A 10,419-nucleotide genomic window follows, 5' to 3' on the forward strand; every position below is an offset into this window, starting at 1 on the left:
TCTAAGTTTGTCAATTGCTTGGAGTGTCGTTCCATTGATTCTCTTCTACTTCATTGTCCATGCTTTTGTGTTTGAATTCAATTGGTTGGTTTTCACAAATGACTATTGCTGTTTGTGGATGAATTAGAGAAAAGAAAAGAAAGGAAAAGAAAAGAATGGAAAGGAAAAGAAAAGAAACGAATAGAAAAGAAAGGAAAGGAAAAGAAAAGAAAAGAAAATTCGAAAAAAAAAAAAAAGAAGAGGATGAAGAAAAGAGAAGGTAGCATATTCAAAGTTGCTACATAGTTACAACAAAGAGAAAGAAAGAAATTTGTTGATTAAACCTTATGATCAAAGGGGCTGCTGCATACATCACTCAAGTTGGTATCTTGTCTTATTGTTACTCTTTCATTCGTATAACTTCATTGATTCTCGTGTCATTTTTATTCCTTCATGTTTCTCTTGTTCTTGTTTCCTGAATCTAATTACTAGTTGGGATAAAACAAGGTTGCCTTGTCTTGATTGAGTTCATTTAGTTCTGAAAGAACTTGAGTGGAAAACTATTGAGGTAAAAGGCAAGAGAGTGTGAGACTATTATCGGGAAAAAGCCATTAAGAGTGAAACACGAGTAGAGTGTCATTATTCGAGTTGAAACACGTAAGGGAGTGTGTGAGGTTTTCTTTTTTACCACTAACATTCTTCTGTGCAGCACCTTGTAATGTCTCATCGGAGTAGCTCATCACCAAGGTGGCGAGTGGATAACTCATCCTTTGTGTTGCATGCCATGCAACATGAGTTTGAGCGGTTGAACTTGGTGTTAGGTGAAGTGAGGAATAGCATGGATAATCAAGAAGCAATGGTTAGAAATCTGCAAGCAGAGAAAGATAGGAGGCGACATGAGCCTAATATTAAGAATGGGTATGAGAATGGAGAGTATGAGGAAGTGCTAACATCTGAAGTTGGATTGGGTAGACATAGAAGAGTTAGGCATGGAAGAGGCCTTAGGGCAAACTCAGGGGGTCGAGATAGAGTAGATAAGAACCTTGGAAGCATCAAAATGAAAATACCATCATTCCAAGGTAGAACTGACCCTGAAGTTTATTTAGAGTGGGAGAAAAGAATAGAGTTAGTGTTTGATTGTCATAATTACTCTGAGGAGAAAAAGATGAAGTTGGCTGTAATTGAGTTCACTGATTATGCGATTATTTGGTGGGATCAATTAGTATCCAATAGGAGGAGGAATTTTGAGAGGCCTGTAGAAACATGGAGAGAGTTGAAAGCTATCATGAGGCGGAGATTTGTACCTAGCCACTACTATAGAGACCTCTACAAAAAATTACAAAATCTTATACAGGGGTCTAGGAGTGTAGAGGACTACCATAAGGAGATGGAGGTGGCTATGATTCGGGCTAATGTAGTGGAGGATCGGGAGGCCATAATGAAAAGATTTTTGAGGGGGTTGAATAGGGAGATAGCCAATGTAGTTGAGTTGCAACATTATGAGGAGGTAGAGGACATAGTGCACATGGCTATGAAGGTGGAGAGACGGCTAAAAGGAAAGGGTACATCAAGGTATACTTCGGTTTCTAGTACTTCTTGGAAACCAAAGTGGGACAAAAATGATCAAGTTGTAGCAAAGGAGAAGACCGAACCACCAAAGGGAAAAGATTTGGGTGAGGCTGAAACCTCAAGAAAAAGTGAGAATGAGCTTAATAATAAGAGTGAAGGTGACAGTGAAAGTGAGATTGTGCTGAAAAGAAAGAGTGAAGGTGAGATTGAGAAGAAAAGAAACAGTGAGACCGAAATGGAGAAAGACAGAAAAATGAGAGAGAAAAAAGAAGAGGATGAGACTAAAACCTTAAGCAAAAGAGAGAATGAGTTGAAAAGTAATTATGAAAAAGAGAGAGAAAAAGAAAAACAGAGTGGAAAGAAAAGAGAGTGTGAAGAAAGTGAGAGAAAAACAAAGAGAAAAGTGAGTTTTTGTGCTAAGGCGAGTCTTAATCCTAACGGACTTGACGTATGTTTGCCTAGTATTGTTGTCTCTTTGTTGCAGGGATATGAGGTCATGTTTCCTAGTGGTGTCTTTTGTGGATTGCCACCTTTTAGGGAGATAGAGCACTACATTGATTTTATGCCAGGTGCGACAATTCTTAATCGACCTTTCTTGGAAAAACAAGAGTCATTGACACACTTAAAGGGACAAGGTAAGTTGTTGACTAGAATGCATACTAAGCTGGAGGATTGTATTGAGACTTTTCCTCATGTATTCAAATACACACAAGGTATGAAAAATTTTGTGGTTGATGCTTTAGCAAGAAGGTATGTCCTTGTCTTCATTTTGGATGCAAAATTATTGAGACTTGAATATGATAAGGAATTGCATGCTAATGATGATGACTTGGCTAGTGTGTATGGAACATGTGAGAAAGCATCTTTTAGTAAGTTGTATAAACTTGATTGGTACTTGTTTAGAATGAATAGATTTTGTGTGCCTACTAGTTTTATGCGTATGTTGCTTGTCTGTGATGGACATGCTGGTTTGTTGGGTAACCTTGGTGTAAGGAAAACGTTTGTTGTGTTGTATGAATGTTTGTGGGAATATCATTTGCCATTCAAAGACGTGTTGCACGAACGTTTGTGGAAGTATCATTTGTCATTCGTTAATGTATTGCATGAACATTTGTGGGAGTATCATTTGTCATACATTGACGTGTTGCATGAACGTTTGAGGGAGTATCATTTGTGTTTCATTGAGTTTGCATATAATTGTAGTGGTCATTCTGGTGAATATAAGATTTCAGACTTGTTGCATGAACGTTTGCTGGAGTATCATTTGCCATTCATTGAGTGTGCATATTGGAGTGGTCATTTTGGTTCGGGGAAGACTTTAGATGTGCTTCATGAACATTTGTGGGAGTATTGTTTGCCAATCATTGAGTTTACATATAATTGGAGTGTTCATGCTACGACTAAATTTTCACCAATTGAAATTGTTTGTATACTTAATCCATTTCCTCCTTCAGATTTAAAGTCTTTACCAATTGATGATAGGAGTAGCTTGGATGGACTATTCCAAATTCTTGAACAAATTATTGAAAATGCATGTCTAATGGATCTTCCAGGTAAGTATCATGTTTCTACTATTTTCAATGTTACTAACCATTTTCCCTTTGATCCAGGTGGAGATTCGAGGTCGAATCCTCTTGAGGAGAGGGGGAATGATGGGAACCAAGATGAGCCTAGTCTAGTTGAGTTTTACTCCTCTTGTTCTTAATTGAACTTTTGAACTTATCAAAGGTAAATCACAACCTTTGTGGCGTTCCTCCTTTGTAATCTGGGTTCTTGAGACGGGTTCTTCAACGGGTCTAGATTTTAATATAATCTAGGTTCTTGAAACGAGTTCTCATCGGGTCTAGGTTCTCCATCCATTGACTTGATTTTTGGCTTTCTTGGGGAGTTTTCAAATTGACTGTGGGTTCAAGGGATTCCTTTCCCGCGGGTTCATATCACAAGTGGGGGTACAAAACTTAGCCATGAAGCAATGTTAATGTGGTCAATTTTGTGGACCTTAGTGGGCCTAAACCGAATGGGCCTAAATTTTGGGGTTTAACGAGGGTTTGGGTTGCTATCAAGCCCAAATCCAATATCATTTGGCCCAATCAATTTTTCAAGGTTAGCAAGGTTGGATAATGATGTTCTAACACAAATTTGAAGGATTAATAGCATGTGAAAGTGATTTAATCAAGTGATTAAACACAATGCTAGAAATCGGATTAGAAAATGTTTAGAGGCCAACTTTAGGGTTTTGGGGAAAACCGTTTAGAGTTCCAATTTCAACCATGCTTTTGGGCTTTGAATTGGACTCCCACCATTTGGGATTTTACTAGGATGGAAACCCTCTTTGGTCTGGCACAATTTGGTTGATCAGATGAAACAAAGTTTGGCTTAAGTGGCATGATTTCACAGCTTGATTCCTTCAAATCCATCAAACGCTCCTCATGGTGCCAAGTGTCTAATATTATTCACTAAGTGTGGCTAAGATCTTGCCAAGTGTCCAAATAAAATTTCTCTAATCTAATTTGGACATTCCACACTGTGATTTTGAAACACTGCAATTGGTGCGCTTACCGAGGTTACTATTTACTCCGAAAAAGTGAATCATAAACTTAACACTAAAAATTCCTAAATATTCATATTAACCTACAGTGAAAATCTTTCACCGAAATTCAACCTCAAAGTGCCCCTAAAAATAATTTCACAATTTTCAACAGAAGTTTCGTCCGGAATTATGAAAATAGGATATTGCGCCGTAAAATCCTAAATAATCCACTGAGTTTAATGGCATAGACCATAATGCATTCTGACACTTCTAACCACCTCAAATAAATAAAAAGCATATTTCTAGCATCATAGTGAGTGATAATACTGACTATGTTGACAGACTAAAACCTATGCGATTGGTTGATTCGTAAAAACTTATGGAATTTTTACGAGATTCCTAAAGTCAATAGAAATTTCACCAATGAATTTCTAGCGGGCTGTTACAGTAATCAAATCTCACTTGGTAGTCTTGACTACCATTCTCCCCGGAATGGTATAGAGCATGTGCCAGGATTAGGAGACGTGACAAAAGGTCAAGTGGAGGAGGTCAATTAGGCGACACACAATGACATGGAGCTCATTGCTTCAATGCTCTATTTTATCGATAGTATTTTGGCCTCCTTGGCTGAGTTGCGTGAGCTACTCGATGGACTAGCCTAGTAGTTATATTAGTCTTTACATGTACTTGATGAATGTTGTCTCCAGTTCTCATGATGTTATAGATCTTTTGGACATATGCTGTAACTTTTTATTGTCTACTATCTTAAGATTGTGAAATATGTTTGGAAAATTGGGATATATATTATCTAGTACACAATATTGCTCAAAGAAAAAAATTATCCGTTGCGAATATTACATATTGTTAGATCCATGCTAGGTATCTTTCTTTGTCATGAATGGAGGCATGAAACCTTGTGTTGCATGTCCCAATACTTCAGAGTCTGCCAAATCCCAAGCGGAATCTAGGAGCATCACAAGATCTATCAAAGATTTCACCAAAAACTTCACAAAACATTCAAAGTTTCACAAAAACATTAAAACTGTCACCACCATGACCTTTGCATCATCAAACCAAACTTTTACCAATCACTACATGAAATATTTTCCAACATACATGAAGATTGTGTCATATAAATCAACTTACAAAGTGCTAGAAATGCAAGGGAAAAATACATGAAGATTGTGTCATATAAATATGTGTCAAGAGCACTCTCAGCTTCTCTCTAGAAAGATGATGCAAAAATACAAAGTGAACTGAAAATAAGGGCCTGTGATATAGAGAGAGGGGCTGACATAAGGGTGGCTGAATGACCCTTAGATGGGAAGTTGGAAGCCAAAAGGAGGGGGACAAAGGGGTGGCATAGCTGGTATTTTTAGTTGTAGTCTTGCCAAGTGATGGCTAGTGATGGTGTAGGCTTTTTTATTCCCATCAAGTGACTATTAGAGGCTAGCAAATGAGTGGTGTGTTAGCCATAGCCTTGGCCCTAGGAAGGGGAAGAAAATTCTTCGAGAATCTTGCCTTGGTGGTGGTTTTCGGTGGGCAAAAAAAGGGCCTAACTGATGGGCTTCAATTTGGGTTACAAATGGGGTTTCATTTAGGGTTTATGTAGAATCAAGTCCAAATTAGAATCTTCTTGGTCCAAAATGATTACCAAGATGCAAGAGAGCAGTTAAGGGTGGTTGAGTGTATAATTGAGTGATTAATAGCATGTAGAAGTGATTAAATACTTAATAAAAACTCGGGTAGTTTAGGGTTTGGAAACCAAGTTTAGGGTTTCAGCCAACAGATGGGATTTTGGATTTTGGTTATATTCCAATAGTTTGGGATTTCATTAGGATTGAACCCTCTTCGGCTGACCAAATAGTATTTTGGTTGGTTAGAATAGTATTTAGCTTAGGTGGCATGATCACATGATTTGATTTACCCTTCATTCCATCACACTTCATTCTTCATGTGTCAAGTGTCCTATTATTATTTAAATGAATGGCTAGGATTGTCCCATGTATCCTAGCAGAAAATAATCCTAGTGATTCTTAGTGGATTTGGACCTTCTACATGGTGACTAGACAATCGTTTGGACCGGTTGTCACGTGGCTCTATCCCGGGTGTTACAATTCACCCAAAAAATTGTAAAATTTATTATTACACCATAAAATCTTAAATAATCATACGAGTATAGTGGTAAAATTCCTTATGCAAAATTCTACTCCTAAATGCCTTAATTAAATAAAAAGGCACTCTCGTTTACTATTCATCCAGAAAAAGTAACATTGCACCGTAAAATCCTAAATATTCACCCGAGGCTAATGGTGTGCTCGTTTCACCAACTTGTACTCCTAAGTACCTTAAATAAATAGAAAGGCAACTCTGTCACCGCAGTGGGTTGGGACCCGACTGTGATGTCAAACTAAAACCTAATCGATTGCTCGATTCGTAAAATCTTTTCGGATTTCAGAATTTTCCCTAAGGTCTAAAGAAAATCATCCATTGAATTTATTTTGGGTCATTACATCCTCCCCTCATAAAAGAAAAAAGATTTAGTCCTCAAAACCTAAGCGCGTACATAATATAACTACTACCACACAAAAGGGGAAGATAATACTCACCAAATCTACTATCTATTGCTGGACAGAGTCATTAGGTGATGCGTGTGGAGGAATGTTAGACTCCATTGATACGATAGCACGGTTGATAGTCCAACATGTCATCATCAAAATTATACATCATCATAGCAAAATGTCCGGGGTCAATGTGCTGCTCGACCTCCTCATCATCGTTGTCGAGAATGTGCCTTTACATGAGCAGTTGTCCCCTATGTCGATGACATCGATGACCCAGATGTCTCAGGCTCTGGATCGACGGCATGCTCCTTGGCTACATGGCTAGACTATGCCTTGTCAAATGACTTCCTATCACATAAGCTATCTCTATTTGGTCCATGTAGGGGTGTGGCAAGGGAGAAATTGGTCCTTAAGAGGAAGGAACTTCCACTCGTATCCCTTCCCATTTTAATCATTATCTATGACGTGGGTGCGATGGTACTCCCACTTCTCCATGGCCTGCCAATAGGTAGTAGTCTGTCTATCCAGCTCCATAAGTTGCCTCCTATGGCGCTCTTCTCTCATCTCCCTCACTCACTGTGTAGAAAGTGTTGACTTTCTTGCATTCTTCCATTCACATGCCATGAAAGCTATAAAAGATAGAATCAATGATGGAAAAGAAAACTCACAACACAACCATACATGGGGCCACAATAGGTCTAAGGTGAACATACTTTATTTGATAACCAAACAAATGAAGTACAATGACTGACTCATGCAATGCAACCTCCTACAAAATAGTGAGTACAAAAATTGGTTGAGCCATGTTCACATACAAAACAAAACTATACTATGATCCAAACTGATGAGGGTACCTAGCTTTCATATCGACTTCTTTGTCCCAAGTTGCTTCCTGAACATTATGGTTTTGCCATAGTACTTTGATCAGTGGAATCTTGTGGTTACGCAATTCCTTCTCTTTCCAATCAATTATTTGCATCGATCTCTCCTCAAAGATCAGGTTGGCTTGCAATGGTATACTCTTGGGATTTGCAACTACTGTTGTCTGATCCCTGATGCTCTTCTTCAGAGAGGACACGTGAAACACAATGTAGATTCCATGGAACTAAGTTAGTAAATCTAAATGGTATGCAACTTGTGATATCCCAGCCTAAGCTAGGACCTTGAGGTTAAACCCTAATTTTGGTATTGATCAAATTAGAGTTAATCCCATTGGATTGTGAAGGTTAGGAGCATGAGATTAATGTGGGTCTTGTTATGAGATGGTGCAATAGGCCCCCAAGCTCAAGAAGAAGCCCAATACCTAGCTATTTTTGGCTATATAAGGGTTTTAGGGTTTGAAAACCTGATTAGGATTTGGAAAGGAAGAGAGAGGCGCCACATGGAGATAGGATAGAAGAGAGACCTTTGAGTTTCCCTGAGCCATAATCATGAGCCTTATAGGGAAAGGGAGTTTTGATTTTCCTAAGAGACACTACCCACTTGTCTCTCATGCAATAAATCTTCAAGCTTCGAGAAGAAGTAATGTGAAGGAGAAGGAAAGCCTCAGGATTTTAGCTCTACTAGGGCTCACACCAACCCTATCACCCGCAATGCCACTTGGCAGTCATGCATTTTAAATTCTATTGGTTCATTGCATCTAGACCAAAAATGTAAGAATGAAGGTGAAGAAAGAAATTTTGGAAATTCAAGGGGCACACGCAGCTTCCATAGGTTGTCACCCTCCAAGGCGCCACATGTCCATCATGCAGGGAGCCACTTAGGGTTCCAAATGAAATAACCATGAGGGAGAAAGATGTAGTGTTTTAGCCATAAGGGAGAGTGCCACTTGGCATCCATGCGTGTGCACATATTTTGGGACTTCTAGAAGCATCTAATGATGAAGGCTTGAAAATTCCGGTTATGCCACTTAGCAAGCATGTAGTAGGTGCCTGTTGGTCTTTTGAGGAAGCTAATGTGGGAGAAAAGGAAGTGGGATTTGGTTGGTGGCAAGAAGGGGCCACTTGGCGCCCATGCAACTTTTAATTTTCCAACAGTGTAATGATAAGAGAGAGGGACATAGAAAATGGTGGAAGCATTTAATCCCCCACATAAGTGGCTGACGTGTAATAAAGAGAAGAGGGAGCCAAAAGGTCACTTGTGTATTTTTAGATTTTTCTCTCCTCTTCTCCCCTCTATCTTGCACACTATAAGGAGAACCAAACAGTATTTTTCCCTTCACCCAAACACCCACTTCATGTACCAAAAAGGGAAGAGAGGATTCAAGAAAACTATAGAGGAGGATAGCACGGTAAGGAAGCTCAACCATAGTCTTCATTTACAAGCACATCACACAAACCCAAGGGGAATGAAGTCTTGAGAGTTTTGGGTATGGGAAAAATAAGGATGTTTTTCACCATGAGAAGGTAGGCATTCTTAAATCCTATTAAGTATAGTCTTGTCTAGGGATTTTCTTTTCTAAGAACCCCAATCGTCGACGGCAAAATGGAAAAAAAGGGGCCCTTGTAGAGTTAGGTCATATTCGGCCATCACTAGGGTCTCCATGAAGCCTTTCTTTCTAGTCAATCACAAGTTAGAATTTCTTGCACATCTTCAAGGAACTTCCTGCCATAGAGTTGTTATGCACACACAAATATGTTATTTTTCACACAATGAACACAAACAACCATTATGGTTTTTGATTTTTGCAGGATGATCTGTCACCTAACCACTATGGTTTCGACCAAGTGAGGGAAGTGAAGTGCTAATATCGTTCGGCCTAGGGTTTCCTCATGTCATGTGTCTATGAAAATGAGGCTTAAGGCAAGAGAAAGGCCATAAAATAATAAAAAGGAACGTAGAACCAATTAGGGTTAGGAAGTTTAAACCCTAGAACATGAAACATATGTTTGGTTTGAAGTATTGTTGCTTTCAATAGTCTAATGATTGAAACATACACTTACAACTTGCTTGATCGTCAGAAAATACCTTTTGAGGTTTTGTAAGTTAGCCTCTAACTTACTCTTGGATAATGTACTTATGTTTACGTGTAAACTCTACATTTTGGTTGATTAAATTGGATTATTGAATTGCTACTTATCACATGTTACAATTATGTTGTACCTTGTATGAACATGCTATGTTCAAATGATACTTGCTAAAAATCGTTGATTCAAATGACACGTTTGGAGTTTTGGTAAAATGGAATATGCTTTGTTGAACTTTCAATTATTTCAAGTTGTAGACGTGACGCATTCTTCGTATATAGCACAACTACTTGACATTGTTACATGAAAAGTTACATGGTTTCATCATAAGTCACATGTTTTCAGGTTGTGCATTAAAGGAAAAATGGTTTTTGTCATGACCCCAATGCTAGGATGGGGGAATATTCTAGTGAAACTCCTCTGTCCACTCTGGAGTGGTAATCCTTAGGTTTACGGAGTCAATCAACAGACTTCGAATGAGTTCTTTTTAAATGATTTCAGAGCAAAGTAGCCACACCTGACACTAATGGGTGCAACACATTGTAAATGCGGTGAAGGTGAATTGTGAACTGTCATATTATATGGACTCTGACGTACTCACACCAGGTCAAGAGGGTCGGCAATGTGATGCGGTAACTAGTAGAGAGCCCACGGTTTCTAGGGGCAGCCATGAGATGTCCACCCACATTGTTATATGGAACAAGATTGTTAAAACTTTTTATACGAAATAGAAAGGTAATATTTTCTTACATGGTTATTTTGTTACTTTGATACATGGTTACAAGATTAGTATTTTTTGAAAAGAAAGAAT

This window comes from Juglans regia, chromosome 10 (assembly GCF_001411555.2).
Source record: "Juglans regia cultivar Chandler chromosome 10, Walnut 2.0, whole genome shotgun sequence".
Taxonomy (NCBI): domain Eukaryota; kingdom Viridiplantae; phylum Streptophyta; class Magnoliopsida; order Fagales; family Juglandaceae; genus Juglans; species Juglans regia.